At 40.8% G+C, this 18,983-nt stretch overlaps 1 long non-coding RNA gene across 4 annotated transcripts in view; it reads right to left on the bottom strand.

Moving 5' to 3' along the window:
• LOC102553022 (uncharacterized) overlaps positions 1-18,983 on the bottom strand; it is a 76,821-nt gene that overhangs the window by 9,069 nt on the left and 48,769 nt on the right. For 3 of the 4 annotated variants that reach the window (XR_005490214.2, XR_005490213.2, XR_594699.4), the window contains 5 exons: positions 14,988-15,057; positions 14,764-14,831; positions 8,368-8,578; positions 2,301-2,529; positions 248-308 (listed from right to left, as the gene is read on the bottom strand). This is a non-coding gene — a long non-coding RNA (uncharacterized LOC102553022). Of the gene's footprint in view, positions 1-247; positions 309-2,300; positions 2,530-8,367; positions 8,579-14,763; positions 14,832-14,987; positions 15,058-18,983 lie in introns of those variants that run through there. The other variant, XR_010055622.1, reaches the window with a different exon arrangement.

Here is an 18,983-nt window from a genome sequence, read left to right as displayed (position 1 = left end):
AGATTTCACTATGTATCCCATATTGGCTTTGCACTCACTCTATAGCCAAAATCAGCACCAAATTCATACATAGTGATCCTCCTGTCTCAGCCTTCTGAGTGCTGGGGTTACAGAGTGCCATCATGTCTGTCTCAGTATTAAGTGCTTATATAATGGCTGTTCAGTTCACTAATGATTTATTGATTAAATTAAAGAGATAACACATGTGGTTTTGATAGAGAATCTAGTGTACTGGAAAAATACTTACATAAGTATTTCTATTGTTATTTCTGTCCTGAGAAAGATTTGGTCCCTTAGTTGCAGGTGATCTTTTAGAAAACAAACAAACAAAAAATACCAGTCACTAAAATGGAATGTAGTATTATAGAAATGCACAATATGTTGGTTATTATAGACCCTGGATAAATAAGTGCGAGAGCAGGGCAGAAGAGTATAGTATGACTGATTAGAAAAACCTTTCTAGAAAGATTCACCCTGAGAGAAATCCTTAAAATAACACTAGATCTACTGATCTCTCTCTGTGAGAGAATGACTTGAGGGCATGTTGACAGAAAGCCATAACAAGAAGAAGGTGTTAGAATAGATACAGGAATGACTTACTAGAAGATACGTAAGGGAGGCTCCCGGAAAGATGGAGAGGAGAAGCAGGGAGGGGCTAGACCATGTCGCACCTTCAGGCTACCTGTGGCAATTTAAGATCCCAAGTAGCAACCAGCTGACACGATCACTGGATAAACTCTTTGGAATATCTGAATCCCCCAATTTTGTAATTGAAAGTATTGTAGCTGCAGGCCTAGGTCCACATAATGATGAACCATAAATACTTGACCACAGTAAGGTACGAATGGAAACAGTCTTCACCCTGAGCTCTGGTTCTCTCTCAGCTTAGAGGTGACAGTCTTAGCTTCGAACAAAGCAAACAATATTGCAAAGGAGCAACATGGCCGATTGAGGGTGAAGAGGACAGCCCAGCCACACAAGTATTGATCTCACTGTCTGTTGGATGCGTTCAAATGGCCAGAAGTAGAGTCATGAATTATATTGCTTACTTTGTCAGAAAACTGGTGCATAAGGAAGGGAACAAGAGCAGACTGTGGAACCAGCCTGGCTTGGTAGGTCACGTGTGAATTCTGACACAGCCTAGGTGCTTGCCTGCTTTCTCTTCCACATTCCATTTCTGGAAGCTACCTCACTTTCCAAATGAAGCCATGGCATTGTCTTTAAGGCTTCTAGAAAGAATCAAATCAATGTGTATGTTCATAAGCAGTGGACAGAGAAGGTAGATGCTGTGCAGATACTTTCTCTTTTCTCATGTTTTTCATGAGCAACTTCTGTGTTCCAACACTAGTGTGGACACTAGCCATGGAGGAAGCAACCAGGTGTTCTCAAAGCTAGCATTCAGTGGGAGACAGAAAATAGACAAGTGAATAGTTCAACAAGATAGACCCTAATAATGGTGAGAGCCATAACGCCAGAAAAATCTATTCCACTGCAGGTGGGATATTCCTGATTTTGCAGGTGTTTGGCATCCTAGAGGGAATGGAACCAGTATCGAGGCTGAAACAAGAATTAAGGAAGTGTGTACAGGAGGATGGGGAGGAGAGCTGTGAAATGATTTCTTCTAGATGTGATAAGCTCATTACATTCATGAACTCATAGCAGCTGGGGTTCCCTGCATACGATTGCTCTGCTTAACATTCTAGCCCAGGTATGGGAGGGACCCATGAGGCCCTAACACTTACTGAGGAGTTTATAACAATTAAAGTCATAAGGAGAGGGAGAGCCATTCTTATTTGAGGATAAGGTTGCTAAATGCCCATGTTCTAGTGGGTGGGTCACACCAATGCCATATCAACAACACTAACTGGACCCCGTGGGTTATTAAAATGAAAGGAGATGGAGATGACATGAAATTGGGAGGAGGATATACTGGGTACGAAGAGCTGGAAGAGAAATAGAGTGGATATGATCATATTACAATATTGTATTGCACACACACACATACACACACACACACACACACACACACACACACACACACACACACACACCAAAGATTAAACTAAAAAGCAAAATAACAGAAAAGAAAGAAAAAGAAATAGAACCTAGACTTGGTTTACCAGTGTGCACTTGAGGCCCTGATTACTAGCTAAGCTGAGGCAGGAGGAATGCTTTAGTGCAGGAGCTTGAGAACAGCTGGGGCATCCTGTAAAACTTCCTCTATTAACAGTTTAGGCATCTGGAGTTTAGCTTCATCGGTAACAGATACAACACACAAAGCATGGTGGAACCGAAAGAACCTGGCAATGTCAAAGCAGCAGAATAGAAGCCAGCTTCTAGCAGCCTCTGCTAGAGGGGTGAATGGACAATGACAAAGCTGACTTGGTACGTGATGGTCTATTGCAAACAACATCCCACTGGCAGACACGATGCACTAGACAGAGGGACATCACTCGGATGCGTTCCTCCCAAGCAGTCATCTTCCAGGACAAGCTCCTTCCTTAGCATGCCAAGGTTGACCTGGGACACCTGGAGGACATAAATAACTTTGCTGTTTACTTGATCCCAGCAGCTCTGGAAGGTGATAATTCACCTCTTCTAGCTTTCTTTGATTTCACAGTCTAGCATATTGCTTTTGAAGATATGCTCTGTACAGCGTATTAACTTATGGGCTAATAGTAACGGTAGATAAGTACACATAGCAGGCATATTGTCACAGAGAGCAATCATCCTCTGAGGACCTAGAAGACAGTCTAAGCATGAGTCTCCAGAAGGTCTTGTGTTTCTGGCCTTCAGAGGTGGACATTCTAACCTGTAATTTATTCCCATAAATTAATGATGACATTAATATTTTCAGAGTTCCCCCTTCCTCCCCCTTTTTTTAAAGTGAAGGGTTAGGGAGAAGGCTTGGAGTGCTTTTTGTGAAAGCATGAGAACCTGCAGTCTGATCCCTAGTACCCATATAATTCACAAGGTGTGGGTGTGCACATGCACCTATAACCCTGCTATTATCAGATGAAGAGGGGACGGGATCTTTCGGGCTTGCTAGCTGCCAACCTAACTGCAAGTGCAATGAGTTTTGTTGTTTGAATGAGAAATGCACCACCCCCTCCCGCCCCAGGCTCTGGTGATGGCACAGTTAGTTGGCGCCCAGTTGGGAGCAGTGTTTAGGGAGGTTTAGGAATTCCAGCCTTGTTGGAAGAAGAAAGCCACTGGTGTTGAGAACATATAACTTAGCCTCATTTCCAGTTTGTGTTCCCTGTTTTGTGCTTGCTGTTAATGGTGGGATTTCCATGTCCTGCTCCTGCCTCCATGCCTGCTCACTTTCATCATGGTGCTTTTTCATAGTAAATAGCACAATTATGAGGCTTTTATCAGGAGGAAAAGGCAGAGGAAGAGGACAGGAAACCAGTCCTCCTTGTGCCTCTGCAGAGGTGCTGAGCCCCTGCAGACACATGTGGACACACACGTGACACACATCTCTCTATGTCATCAAAGATGGCCCTAATATCATGGCTCTCCCTTCTCAGCCTGTTTTGTTACACACACACACACACACACACACACACACACACACACACACACACACATTCACTATATTTCCCCTTAGAATACTTTATGCCCTTCTTTTATTTTACTTTTTCAAGTCATCTCAAGCATCCCAGACTGGCCTTGAACTCTCGAGTCTCCTGGCATGAGCCACCATGCTGCACTAGAATTGTTTGTAAGAAATGGAGTTTCTCCATATCTATCATTACGAGTCTAGTGTAGTATAGGCTCATGCCTATAAAGCTAGAACTCAGGAAGTTGATGCAGGAACTTCACGAGCTCAAAGCTAGATCACCTGCTTAGGTCTTGCACATCATCCTTCTTCTCCAGTTCATTTGATACCAAGGGAATTAGAATCTTCCAATCTGAGTGTGTTTTAGTGATGCCCATGAGTTAGGACCTTCATTCCACTCTGGTTGGTCTCTTGTGTTCCCAGCTGGGTGTGTGTGTGGGTGTGGGGGAGGTCATGTTCTGAGAGCAAGCAGATACAGTATTTCCACAGTAATTCTTAATTCGTGTTACGTTAGAAACAGTAAAAGCTCATACACAAAATTTGGGAAATCAAGTATTAAATAACAGGATACAAATGAGCTACAACTTCAGAGCTCATTTATAATATTTCTCCATCTTCTGCTGTTTTCTTCCTAATGCTGAAGATACAGTGCTGTCCTGTAACCTTAATAATGGCAGGGGACCTAAGTGTTCTAGTCTATAAACCAAATTATACTGTTGGGGAAGCTCACTATTCAGGTAACAGTCCTCCATGATCAGATGGCCTTTTGAGCTTGGAGAAAAATGGGGGATACCCTTTCTCAGGAGAACTTCCCTATCTGCCTGTGTTTGTCTGGTGGTGGGGACACACCATACCAATTTCACATTGATTATCAATAATTATCAATGAGTTGCTGTCATGAGAATCACTATGCAAGTGAAGCTGTGACTAGATTCTGAGGACAGTTGCGGTATATCTCATAGCTGTGTGGCCTTGGTCAAGTTCTATAATGTTTCAGTGACTGACCTACCCTCAATTGTTCTTTCTTTTTCTTTCTTTCTAGAGTAGATGGGAGATTTAATGGTGAACATAGTTTCAGTATAGCAGAAGCACTAATGTGTTCAGGAACTATCACTTGTCCAAGAGACTGTGGCTTGAAATGTTTTTGACATCACTGTCACAAGGCATGAGCCACTTCTCAGCTACCATGTTGTTGAATTCATCTACATTAAACTTGGCAAGGCCCCACATCTTTGACATGTGCATCTCCTGCCATCCAGGGAACCTGAACTGGGTACTAAGTAGGACCTCAATCACTTGTTCCATTGGGTTGATGGATATGATGACCTAATCACTGAACCGTAGGACTTCTTAAAGGAACTAGAAACACCTGTCTAGAGCCAAGGCTGGTGACAGCATGAGATCACAGACAAGACCATCCACAAGAGAACCATCTCAAAGATCACTCAGACATGAATCAGCTTGCACATACTCCCAAGGAACCTTCTGTTTTCAAGCAGGCATACAATGCCTTGAAGATAATACCGTAATTGCCTCATCTGTAAATTGGGAATAATAAAGAAGAAGGTATTCTGTGAGCAAGTGAAGGGGCAAGAGAAGAGGCTAGAAGGGTGCCTGGCACACATGGGTATTTAAGAATGAGGGCTATTCCTTTAGTAATATGTGAGTTACCATGTCTGCCTGAGCAAGTCAGAGCATGTACATGAGTCTTTTCTAAAAGCAAATTCCTTTGTATCTATCCTTCATTTTTCTACATATTGCTAAGGATAAGAACTAGACAAATACTCTCAGCCAACACCCAGCACAAGTATGATGGATGAGATGCCCTTGACTGATGGTTGAAGAATAATGCAAAATGGGAAAGCCTGTCAGACACAGACTCAAAAGACTGAATTCAGTTCCCCATAGTTGCTAAATAAAAAATCTAAGGGCAAGATCAGTCCATGAACTTTCCTGGTGTTTAAATCATGGAATGTAAATGAATCAGAGTTACCTTTAATGCTAGCATATGACCCCTGCTCTGGGTTATAAGCTGAGGGCCTGAGATCTTGGAATTTCTGAGTTGATTTCTGGTCTAAGAGGTTTTTCTATCATTCCATGACTGCCTATGTGATACCTGGCTATAACTTGACAATGATGGGCTTCTCTGGCAAGTGTGGTTTGTGTGGACCAAAGGATGTCTACGGAACACAAATAGATAGTCATGAGGAGGATCAGGGGAGAGAATGATGCAAATTCCAGTTCCATTCCGTCCTTTATCCCAATCAGCAATGCTCAGGTCTAGTAGGGTGACTAGATTATATAAGGGAGGCTAAATAATGGAGATACTCCTAGCCCTCTACCAACCTTCTGAAATTTTATCTTGCCAATCAATGAATTTAATTGCTCCCTCCTCTGAGCACTTCAGGCCATCCCTATAGCTTATTAGAGAAGAGAACAGAGAGTTGATGGGTCCTTCAAGTCTCACTTGCTGAGGAAAATGATGATAAATGTTGGATGCTTCAGGGGATGCTTGCTTTCTTTAATAGCCCTGAGGTACCAATTGCTAAGTCAGATGGAAGGAGTCTTGTATCGCAGGGAATTTCTTCTTAATAAACCAATTAATGATCTAATGATCTGGGAAGGCAAAAGAGGGAGGCAAGCTCTATCTGACTTCCTGGGGATGGCTCATTGAAAGGGTGAAGGAAGAGTGCCTCACAGGTCAGGGGGCAGCTTTAGAATCAGTCTAGAGCTTTCCTCAAAGCATTCAGATTGATTCTGTCAGGCAGGACCCGATGGCTCTAGAAATCAGACATTCTCTATTCATGCTGCTCTATCGTAAGTGGAATTTAGGTAAAGATCTTGCCTGATTCCAGAATTATCTCTTTTGTCTTGAATATTTTCTTTATCATCACCATCACCACCACCAACATCATAATTATCACTTGGAGATTGTGAATCTGAGTTAATAGGTATATGAAATCTGGTTTAGGAGACTGAGCAAGGAAGAGTAACTGACTTAAGTTTTGAGATACTTTATTTGTAGTTATGTGTCTCTGTGTGAGTATGTGCATGTGAATTCAGCACCCATCTAGTAAGAGTTACAGGTAGTTGAAAATGGCCCAATGTGGGTGATAGAAACAGAACTCAAGTCTTCTGCAAGAGTAACAAGTGTTCTAAACCACTGAGCTATCTCTACAGCTCTAGTAATTGCTTTAGGTTCACCATTCTCCCTGTCTGTCTGTCTCTCCTTCCCTCCCTCCCTCCCTCCTTCTCTCTCTCTGTCTCTCTCTGTCTCTCTCTGTTCTGTCTCTGTCTCTGTCTCTGTCTCTCTCTCTCTCTCTCTCTCTGTTACTAGGGAAATTTGCAGAGGGAATTATTCTATACTGTCTTCTATATTTTAATTGTATTTTGAGAAATTTCTTTAGAAGTTTATACAATATTATATATCGATCCTATTCATCCATACAACTCCCTCCAACTTCTTCAGGAGTCTCAGCCCTGGGACTCTCTCAACTTCATGTCTGCCTCTTTTGTTGTTATTAATAATTCCCCGAGTCCATTGAGTGTTCCCATGAGTATGGGGTTATTCAGTGTGTCATGGGCATCTTGCCCTTTGATAAGTACCCAAAGGAGAAATGGCTCTTCCTCCTTATCAGCAAATGACTGCCAATAGCTCGGGCAAAGAGAGAAAGAATACGAGGACACAAAGTGTCAGGGGGCAGGAAGAGAGGAGGGTGGGAGGAGAGGCGGGCGGAAGGGGAGGAAGAGAAGCTGTGTCGTGTTCTGACTAAGAGTCTTCAGCAATATACCCAATAATTGGATGCCTGGATCATATGGTATTTCTATGTTTAGTTTCTTCTTAATTTTTAAAATTTGGTATGTGTATGTATGGATATAATGTGTGTAGGTACATGATGTATTTATTCATGTACATGTTAATAAATGCAGGTATGAGCAAGCCATGGCACACATGTAACCTTGGAGGAAAACCCTGTACACCTTGGTTGTCAGTCTTCAATTTCCGTCTTGTTAAGACAAGGTTTCTGTATCGTTTGCCATGGTGTACACCAGGCTAGCTGGCCCTTGAACTTCCAGGGATTCTCTCATTTCTATCTTTTATCTCTTAGGTGAACTGGAATAACCGATCTGTTACACAGCCCAGGGCCACATATGTTCTGGGCATTCAAACTCCAGTCATTGTGCTTGCACAGCAAGAATTTTACTAGCCAAGCCATCTTACCAGTCCTATTTTTAAGTTTTTGAGAACCTCCCATACCAATTTCTGGAGTGGCTAACCTCATTTATGTTCCCACTTAGCATTGTACAGAGGTCCTTGCTTTCTTTCTCACATCCTTGTCTGCAATAAATCACTCATTTCAGCAGAAAGAACATTGCTCTAGTAAAACAGCAGCATTTTAAGCTAGTCTATGAATTCTATGAATTCAGATAATAGTCATCAGAGTTCTCTGTGCCCTGGAGTCCTTGTTTGACCTAAGATGGTAGGGCATGCTGATATCTTGAGACATTTTTGAAAATGTGCTCAAATTATGTCCCTAAACTTCAGCAAACAGCAATCATCATCATCGTCGTCGTCGTCGTTGTCATCATCATCATCATCATCATCATCATCATCATCATCATCATCATCATCATCATGTGTACATCAAAGTGGGTCACTCCTAATACCACCATGGGTGAGACAGATAGCACTCTGTCTCAGGTTATTCTTCAGTCTCCAATGCCCAAAAGTGGCTGAGGGAGGTAACCTGCAGGGCAAAGTCCACTACAAACAGTCATGCCCACATTTCAGACCTGACACAAACCTTAACAGTTGTCACATTCCAGATCTTGGACCAGCATAGAGGAAGGAGTCCAGTCTCCAACTTGTAGAAGGTGCACAGGGTTGCTCTGCAGTTGGGCACATCACTGGACACCATATCATTTCTAGTGCAACTGCAAAGACTGTGGATATACTCTAAGCTTCAGGGTCTTGTGGAAAGATTTCAGTATTGAAGGTAATGGTTACCTTTGCCTCTAAGAAAAGAAGCAGCGTGTTAGACCAAATGTTCCTCACAGTGAGTACATTTCTAATTTAATAGGTACATAGCTTTGATGTGTTAATTAGAGACATGGTTTTCCTTTCCCTGGATACCCTATCAGATTCCCCTGATAAGTTCATAGGCCAGTGTTGCTAGACTCCTTGTCGAGTAATTAGTCTCTGCTGCTTAGGATGCACACAGCCCGTCATTTGACAATGTGATGCCCACTGCTTACAGGGCAGCATTGACCGTGACCCTCATATTTCTGCCATCAGGCTAATTCCCTGCCAACTTTCTCTACCACCTTGCCTGTTAGCTAGCTCTGTCACCCCTCCCTTCATTAAGTGATGTTTTTCAAGTGATTAAATATTTTTAAAAAATTTTAAATTTACAATTAAATGATATCAGGAAGGAAGCTTTTAAATTGTGTTTTTTCCAGTGCTCATTAAACACCAACTTTTAAAGAAATAAAGTGCATGATTCTTTCCAAATGCCCAACAATGACTGGCAATATCTGTATAATTTTCAGATCATTATTTTATTAACTGGGGCTTATTTTATAACCAGTAATTAAGATACCAAGGAAGGCTCTTTCATTAATCAATTGACATCCGGCTAATAGCATCTCACCAGGAGTAAATAAAGTTCACAGAGGAGTTCTGCAAAGAGATAAAGGAAAAATTGCTAAGGGGTTTCTAAAATAGCCTTTTTGTAAATCTTTGGGGGGCATTCTCCTTGTTCTTAGCCTGTGTCTCCACTGAAAGACCTCAAGCGGTACCCCTCTGGTGGCCTTATTATATAGAACGGTATCCAGCATCTCAAGAAATCTTCATAATATGATAAAGTCATAGTAGGATAAAGTTGTGTCTTTACATAAAAGACTTACAGTGCAAAGTTCCCATGGGTAACAACCTGCATTCAAACCACTGCAAGCCTGTGGAGAAGAGTGGAGAACAACCTGCTCTCCACCGTCATCTGTTCCCAGTTACAAGCAGCTAAACTTTTGAGGCCACATCTCTTTCTGGGGACTGCAGATTGCCAGACTAAAAATACTTAAAAAAAAAAACTGTCATGGTTGGGTTGTGTAGATGCTTCAACTGTTAAGGCTACTTGCTGGTCTTGCTGGGGATCAGAGTTCATCTCCCAGCACCCACATGAAATCACTCACAACTGCCTGTAACTCCTGTTCCAGGTGATCTGATGCCTTCTTCTGACCTCCTTGGGTACTACATACATGACACACACACACACACACACACACACACACACACACACACACACACACACTCTCCTAAAAAACTAAAACAATATTTCAATAATATTTCAAAATTCATTTAAAAGAGTTCAATGAATCTCTTGTAAACCTGAAGGGTAACATATGATTAGTTACCACCTCGTACTTCATGGGAAGGAATAGGTTGGCATCTAAGGGTAAGGCATTTGCCTAGGATGTTGGGGTCTCTGGATCTGATGTGCTGCATGGAAGCATAATCAATAAAGAGGAGAAAGGGGGTGCAGAAGAGAGGAGAAATACACAGGGTTGAGCTTATAGCGAGGTTTTGTTTCACATAGCTATCTAAGATAAAGTAGTGATTGTATTTTTTACCCATGTGATAGGAAGGTGGGAAGGATAGGATCATTTTAGAATGAGATGCCCAATAAAACTTTCTTAAGCATGATTCTAGGATCATGGAAGCCAGAAGCAGTCTGTTCTTTCCACCCTTCCCTACAAGCCTGTGGGCCTTTGGCTATTTGATATTGTTTGTAAAGCTGGGTGTAATTATCAGATGGGTTTTTCCCCCTGGGTCGCCTAAGAGGAAAAGAGGGAGGAAGAAAATGGAGTAGGGTTGTTCTGAGATATGGACCATGCCACCCAGCCTAAGGAGAAATCAACTCTTGCTCAGAATGATTCAAGCTCACTATTCGCAGACATAATTCCTAAACTCTTTCCACATTGTAAATTAGAATACTAAGTATTTTTTAAAAATTGCAAAAAATAAACCATGCTCTAAATACATAGGTGGATTCATAAAACAGCTGACGCAACATGAGGTTGTTATATAACCAAATTGTATAATTTCTGTCTGATCACTCTCTATATAGACCATGCAATACACCGACATAGACACTAACATGATTTTATACCCATTGAAGGAACCCAGCAATGCTAGTTCTTTGCCTGAATCTTGAAGATACCACTCTGATCATATTTTTAGAGAGATGTCTCTGAATCAATTTCTTGTATATGTTGCATTGAGACCCATAAAGAAAGCCTATGTTAGGGTCATACATACATATCTAACATCCCTTTCCCAAATTACCAAACCAAACCCCACTTGCCATATATATTGACCTTTATAATCTGTTCTATTCTGTTTAATCTTTTAAGCATTAATAATTACAATAGCAGGCCATGGGCTTTTATTGCACATTGTGACTATCTCATGAAAACAGAGTCAACATTTATTTGCTTTAATGGGACTGAAACTAGTACCATACAAAACATGTCAGGACAAAGTTTCTACTTGTATAAGTCTGAAAAAAATAGACCATAATTATACCCATGCATACATACCTTATTGGTATCTCGAGAGTGTTCGCTATCAGTCATATATAGGCTACCTCCTCTTTTTATAAGTGCTGTAAACTAAACTGGGTCTTCACACTATATGTCTCAGAGATCATTATGAATAAAAGAGAGAAAAGGTGTAACAGCAAGAGATTGAGGTCAGCCAGGACAAAGCATGCCTGCCATGACCACTGAACTCATGACTCTCACAGCAGCTGTGGTTTACTGTACAAGATCTGCACAAGATAAAACCATTCAACATTCCAACATGGAGAGGGCAGGCTCATAAGGCTCCTGCTTAAACAAAGGAACAATTCTGACTGCTGGAGGTTGGTGAGGCAGGCTTCTTTAAGGGCCTTTGGTAAGTTGACCATCCACACCCATGAGATGATGGACAAAGATGTACAACAGAAACAGGGGTGTGAAAAAAGGAAGGGTTGGGAAAGGAAAGGTAGTGAATGTGATCAAAATTTATTGAATGAATTCTCAAATAAATATAAAAATTGTTTTCTAAAGAAATAAGTATGTAGTAGAATGAAAATCACATGGCTTTCACAGGTGAGAAGTGGTAACCAATTTGATGATAAAGAGTGTAGTTTTGAAGCCCAGGGTGGCAATGTATTATCCTTCACAATAATCCAATCCTTATGATTAACAGTTACTTTTAACTTTATTATCAATAGCTTTGTAGAAATTACTTCTCATATGTTCTCTGAGTAACTCCATAATATTCTCAGTTTTACCCTTCAGTTCATAAAGCCTAGAATATCTGCCTTCTGACCTTCACTGGAGTTTACTAACTTGCCCATTTGAGTGGCCTCCAGGATTGTCGCAGTCATGCAAAGAGCAGTCTGGATATAAACTTTGAGACACCTAGATGTTCATTAGTAGATTAGAGGATAAAGGAATTCAGGGACATTTACACAATGAAATATTACCCAGCTGTTAACAAAAGTCATGAATTCACAGATAAAAGGATAGAGCTGGGGGAAAATCATCCTGAGTGAGGCAACTCATACCCCAAAACCAAACATGGCACATACTCCTTTACATGTGGATGATATCTACTAAATCTTCAGTAACCCGGCTACCATCTGTATAACCACAGAAGTTAGTTAGAGAGTAGGGGATTGGAGGACAGGGATCTATCTAGGAGGGAGAAATAGAATAGACAGTTATGGATAAACTGGTGATTGGGGTCAACTGGAACAGGAAGATCAAACAGGGAAGAAGAGGGCAGGGTTGTTTTAAGGAGTGTGTAGGGAGGGACAGCTAAAACTAAGGGCAACTTGAGGCAGTTATATTGAACCTAACACAGTAGAAGTTTCAGAAAATATATGCCTATATGAAAGAAATCTAAATCGAATCATCAAATGATGGGGAGACAAGCCTCAGTTAGAAATATCTTGTCACCCAATGAAACCTGTCTGGAATGGGTTACATCTAATTGAGTTGTTCTCCAAAGGGGCCTTATCAAAACCCACAACAACCTGGGTTATTGACAAAGCTACTGGCTGTTCTCTGCAAACTTACAGTAAGGCCCTATTTCTGAAGACAACTCCCACAAAACTAATTGAACAGAGATGGATCTCAAAGCAGCTCTATTCCTAACTTCCCAAAGAACTATGACACTGATGGTTGTACTAGTTTGCATTCCCAACAGCAATGGAGAAGTGCTCCTCTTACCCTATATCCTCTCCAGCATGAGCTGTCATTTGTTTTATTGATCGAAGGTAGTTTGGATTTGCACTTCCCTGATGCCTAAGAATACTGAACATCTCTTTAAGTGTTTCTCAGCCACACATGCTTCAACTTCTGAAAACTTTCTGTTTAGTTCTGTACTCCATTATTTACACTGGATTCTTTGTCTTGTTTCTTTTCCAAGCTTTTTATTGCCCTCTGAGTTTCACAGCAGAAACCCTGGTCCCACTCATCTCCCTGTCTCCTCATAACAGACCTCTACCCTTGGGAATGTCCTTCTAAAATAAAACACACAAATGAACAAAAACAAAGCAAAGAATAGAAAAAAATCTTGTAGTGGAAACTGCAGTGTATCACAGTGTGACCCACAGTACACTCCTCTGCCCAGACATCTTCACTTGTAAGTGTTCATTGCAATGAATCAATTACAATTCATTGTCAGTCAGGTTCGAGGTCTCTAGCTTCTATAACATCATGAATATTGAATTCTCATCAGGGTGATCAGGTTGTCATGTTGTTGCCTTGTGTCATCCTGCAGATCCTCATGTTCAGCTTTTTGAGTTCTTTATATAGTTAGGTAGTAACTTTCTCTCATATGTGGTGTCAACAAAGATCTTCCCTTTTTCTGTAGCCTGATGCTTTGTCTGTATAATAGTATCCTTTTCCATATAGAAGCTTTTCAGTTTCATAAGATCCAATTAATTATTTTTTTAGTGCCTATGCTATCTTTGTCCTATTCAGACAGCATTTTTCTGTGCCAATAAGTTCCAGGCCTTTTCCCCCTTTTCTATCAGATTTAGCGAATAAAGACTTACGTTGAGGCCCTTGACACATTTGGAGGTTGAATTTTGAACAGGGTGATAAATATGGATCTATTTGCATCTTTCTACATGCAGCTCATAAGTTTGACCTGCACTATTTGTTGAGATGCCGCCTTTTGTTTTCTCAGTTTGTATTTGTGGTTTCTTTAACAAAAACCAGGTGCCCATAGGTGTGTGGACTTATGTATGGATCTTCATTCAATACTATTGATTAAAATGTCTGGTTTTATGCCAGTACCACACTTTTTATTACTATAGCTCTTTAGTACAAAACATGGTTTGAACTCATGAGCGGTGGTACCTCCAGCAGTTCTTTTATTATTTGGGACTTTCTTGGCTATCCTAGGTCTTTGTTTTTCTACGTGATGCTAAAAATTATCCCTTCAATTTCTGTGAATTGTGTTGAAATTTTGATGGGGATTGCCTTGGCTCTGTAGACTACTTTTGGTAGGATTTTGCTTTTCACAATATTAATCCCACCAACACACAAGCATTGAAGACCTTTCCATCTTCTAATGCCCTCCTCAGTTTCTCCTTTCAATGGACTACATTTTTCTTATACACATCTATCACTTGCTTTGTTAGAGTTTCATTCAGGTATTTTGATCATTAAGATATTTCAAAGCTATTGTGAAAGGTGCTGTTTCTCTGATCTCTTTCTCAGTCCATTTGTCATTTGTACTTAGGAAGGCTTCTGCTTTGTGCATTAACTTTGTATCCTAATGCTTCTTTGGAAGTGTTTATCCACTGTAGGAGTTCCCTAGTGGAGATTTGAGGGTCATTTATGTGTACTACAATATTAGTTGTGTTATACAGTGCTGGGGATCAAATCCAGGGCCATATGCAGGGTAGATAGGAGCTCTACTAGCTGAGCTATATCTCCACCTCTCACATCTTACTCTTGGTTTGCTTACCTGCCACTGCTCAGACCAACATGAATTCGGGCAAACAAATAGGTGATGGAAACAGGAAGTAGCTACATAACAGACTGTATTAAAGGGACAGATAGCACAGAAAGAATCTAACAAATGAAAAGACATCTCAAAGTCCTTAAAAATGTCCACAGACAATGGAAGCAAATAGACTTACCTGTACATGAATGGTAGGATTTGAAAGAATCTCAGGAGCTCTCTGGCCTGACCCCTCTGTGTTAGAGTCTGGGATGAGGGGAATAGAGAGTATTACTTCCACAGCTAACTCAATGAACACTGTACACTGCAGGTGCCCTGGTTCTTATTCTTTTCAACTTGACACATGCTAGAATCATGTGGAAAGATGACTCTCAAATGAGAAAATGCCTCTGTAAGACTCACCTGTGGGAAAGTGGAGCACTGTATTGATTGATGGTTGATATGGGTGGTCCCACTGTGGCTGGTATCATCCCTGGGCAGGTGGATATGGGATAAATGAGAAAGCAAATGAGTTGAGTGAGCTATGAGGGGCAAACCAGTAAGCAATGTTTTTTCTTGGTCTGTGCTTCAGTTCCTGCCTCCAGGATCCTGCCATAACTTCTCTTAGTAATAAATTTCAATTTATAAGCTGAAATAACTCATTCTTCCCCAAGTTGTTTTTGTTTGTTGTGTTTATCACAGAACTAGATGCCCTAATTAGGACAGTTGGGCACTAGACTCATTTTACAACAGGGAATTGGTGGCAAAGATGATTTTGGGCTTAGACAGACAATGATTATTTTCAGGGGTAGACAAATAGATTCTGTTAGCTAGTACTCTGACAGGACAGAAACAAATTTTTAGATTCCAATTTTGAATATAAAATTCTATTCTCTTCCCATGAGTGAGTCAGCCTATCCACAATACAGTAGATTTTTCAAATGTGAATTTTTACCAGCAATGTTTTAATGGGAATATATCATGTCAACTTTCAGACTGAGAGTGGAGGGAAGGGCTTGGGTTAGGGTAAATTCTTCTCCTGGTAGGTGAACGTTAACAGTGCTGGAATTAGAGACAGGCTACCATTCTATGGGGTACAGGTCCATTGGCAGGGTGGACCACCTGTGTATCTCTGGCAAATGCAGTCTGTACCTATCTCTGTCAACATGCAGGAGCCAAGAAGTTTGGCCTTTTAGGAAGTGGGAAATTAAAGACAAGATGTGTATCAAGAGGAGACAGGCACTTTAAGCCAGATTGGCACAAGTACATATGTCTCCAAGCATAAGAAAGCAAGCGAACTCCTAAATTTAAGGATTCTGACCTAAGCTCAAGCCATCATATTTTGAAGACATTGCAGCATGTGGCCCACAACCTCAGAACAACAATACATCTTGAATGGTAAGTAGAAGCTATAGGAAGTGGTATTTTGCAAGGTCTGAGTCTTCCTCCTATTTTTCTACTCAGAAGAGAACTGGGAGAAGGAAGAATCTTGTCTACTAAATTGTTTCAACATGAACGCCGGGTACCACATTAAAAACCTTACAGAAATTATCTGTGAAACTTCAAGCACTAAGTTGAGGATGGATGAGAATCTTCCCTCCTGAGAAAAGTTAATGTACTTGTCCAAGTTCAGTGAGAGAATAGAGCAGGGATACAACAAAGGTCGACTTTTAAAAATGTTCTTGATTTTACCTAGTTTTCAATAGGAATGTATTCTCAATTGTATTAGCATTCTTGAACTATTTGAATGAAAGATAATATCTACTCAGGGAGATAAAGACTTTCTTTGGAAGGGAATGAGAGGAGCCAAAGGTAGGGATTGTTTTGGAATTGGACCGCTGCTCTTTAAATATATTAGGCATGAGTGGGTTCTCTTCCCATTCAGTATTTGAGCAGTGATTTGTATACTTCAGCACACAAGTTCAGCCTCTCAATCAAAAGAAGTCTCAACTCTTCCTCCGTGAGTTTCTTCAGCAGTGTCTCCGCAGTCACATGGAATCCAAATGGCACAGCTATTCTTCCTGCAGATCACTGTATAATTGCTGCTTAATGAGCTTTGCAAGAAGAAAGAACACAAGCAAAACCAGAGTGACTCTATTTGTCTGCTCTGGGTCGGCGGGCGCCTGGAGTGTGTTTTCTTAGAGAAATTGCCTGTATGTGTTTGCTTTCATTTGTGTTTTTGTTGTCGTTATTATTCAAATCGCCTCCTGCTTCTCCAGAGGAGATAAAGATGGTTCATGTTTTTAAAATGCTTTGCAACATCTCTGGGGGGATAGCAGTACACAAACCTTCTCACTTATGTATGTATGTATGTATGTATGTATGTATGTATGTATGTATGTATGTATTATGTATGTATGTATGATGTATGTATATATTTTTAAGAAAAGTAGTGCAGAAATGTTGACTGGTGTTAGATGACTCATTTCACTGAAAGCTCTGGAAGCTGAGATCCTTTCTGAGATCTGTGTGTTTGGGGATGAAAGAATATAGATCTCACCCTAAAATGTACCTTCTGCTGTTGGTAATGGACAGTCAGAGGTGGAAAAACCTAGAAGTCCCTCCATGTACCCCATCCTCATGTCCACAGATGCATTGCTACATTAAAGAACGTGCAAGGAATCTTTCAAGAGGCATACATTTCCTAGCTTCCTCCTCTTTTCAAGCTCCACTAGACTTTTCCAGAATGAAACTCTAGAAATGTATTGTTTTTTAACATGTGCTAAGTTTTAATGTGTAATATGCGCATGCATGTACGTGGCTAAAAGTGTCACGGTCAGCTTGGAAGGTCACAGGACAATATGCAGGAGTCAGGTTCTCTTTTACCATGTGGGTCCTGGGAATCCAACTCAGAGAGTGAAGCTTAGCTGAAAGTGACTTTACCCACAGAGAAATCTTCCCGGCCCTATTACTGTTTGTATGGAAGTAGGCAGGAAGTGTTTCGTATCTAGGTACAGAAGTTTCAGGAAATACTAAATTACCTCTCATTTGTCTGATTCATGAAGAATTTCTCTCCTCAGTTACTCTCCTATCAGGGTCATTGCAGAAGCAAAATGGCTTGAATTTGGATGCCAGCTCTGTGGTTTTCGGTGTGCCCTTAATCAGAATGCCTGGCATCTTTGAAATTCATGTGAGTTGAGTTGATAACTCTGTTTAAAGGACTGAGAGATATTTAGGAAAAATACCTAAAAGCAGACATCAAGCAAAAACTTATACCAGGAAGAAATTAATACCTACTGATTGGGACTTCAGATTAAGAAAAGGGAGGGAAGATGAAAGGAAGGAAGGAAGGGGGAATGGAAGGAAGAGAGGAGGGGGAGAAACTAGGGAGGAGGAAATATGGGAGAGTGAAAGAAAGGATGGGTGGGAGGGAGAAATAAAGGAGGAGGAAGAAAGACTGGCAGAGAGGAAGAAAGGATTAGAGGGAGGGAACAAGGGTAATAGGGATAAAGGAAGAGAGACCCTGGTCTTTGAGGCATAATGTCTCTCTTTGGGGGGTGCCTCAGGTGTTTTTGTTTCATGATGTAATACCACTTTGATACATAGTTGACCAGTGTCTCCATCCTATTATAAAACTGCAATAAAACATGTTCTATCTAATACACCCATGCTCGTGCATTAGTTATTTTTCTTACTGCTGTGACAAAGAAAACTGCCAGACCAAAGCAACTTAAGGAAGGACGATTTGATGGTTGAGGTGACAATGGTCTCCAAAGGCTCATATGTTTGAATACTTGATTGACAGTTGGTGAAACTCTGATGGATTAGGAAGTGTGGCCTTGTTAGAGAACATGTGTCATGGAGTGGGCTTGGAGGTTTTAAAATACTCCCATCATTTTGAGTTATCTTTCTTTGCTTCTTGGTTGTTTCTCAAGATACATACCTTCAATTGTTGTTCCAGTGCTGTGTCTGTCTGCCTGCTGCCATGTTCCCCGCCATGATGGTAATGGGCTCTAACCCGAAACTATGAGCCCCAAATTAAAAGTTTTCCTTTATAAGTTGCCTCAGTCATAGTATTTTATCGCAGCAATAGAAAAGTAACTGGACAAGGTGTTTTCTTTTTCAGCTTTTGAAGTTACAGTCTACCTATCAAGTTGACATCTAGATTAACCATCACAGTTTCTTAGCCTGGAGCAAGTACATGAATCTCCAGAGAGCATAATAATAAAAACCTCATTAGGGGCTGGATTAAAGCCATCCCCCTGCATGTCTAACCAGTCACATACCAGCTGATGCTGAAGCCACTGCCCAGAGGCTACACCTCTAGGGACCAGATACTGTTCATCAGTGCCTTTTACAAACTGTATACATGTTCAAATTCTTCCTTTAGTCCTGTAAAAATAAAGCTGTCTCTGAAGATAGATTATTAAATTTCTGTCAGAAAATAGTCTTTGTACAATTCAGGGAGATTTTCTTTCT

Source organism: Rattus norvegicus, chromosome 10 (assembly GCF_036323735.1).
Source record: "Rattus norvegicus strain BN/NHsdMcwi chromosome 10, GRCr8, whole genome shotgun sequence".
NCBI classification, from domain to species: domain Eukaryota; kingdom Metazoa; phylum Chordata; class Mammalia; order Rodentia; family Muridae; genus Rattus; species Rattus norvegicus.
The sequence above is the reverse complement of the archived record's forward strand: the minus strand, read 5'-3'. Positions and strand labels throughout refer to the sequence as shown.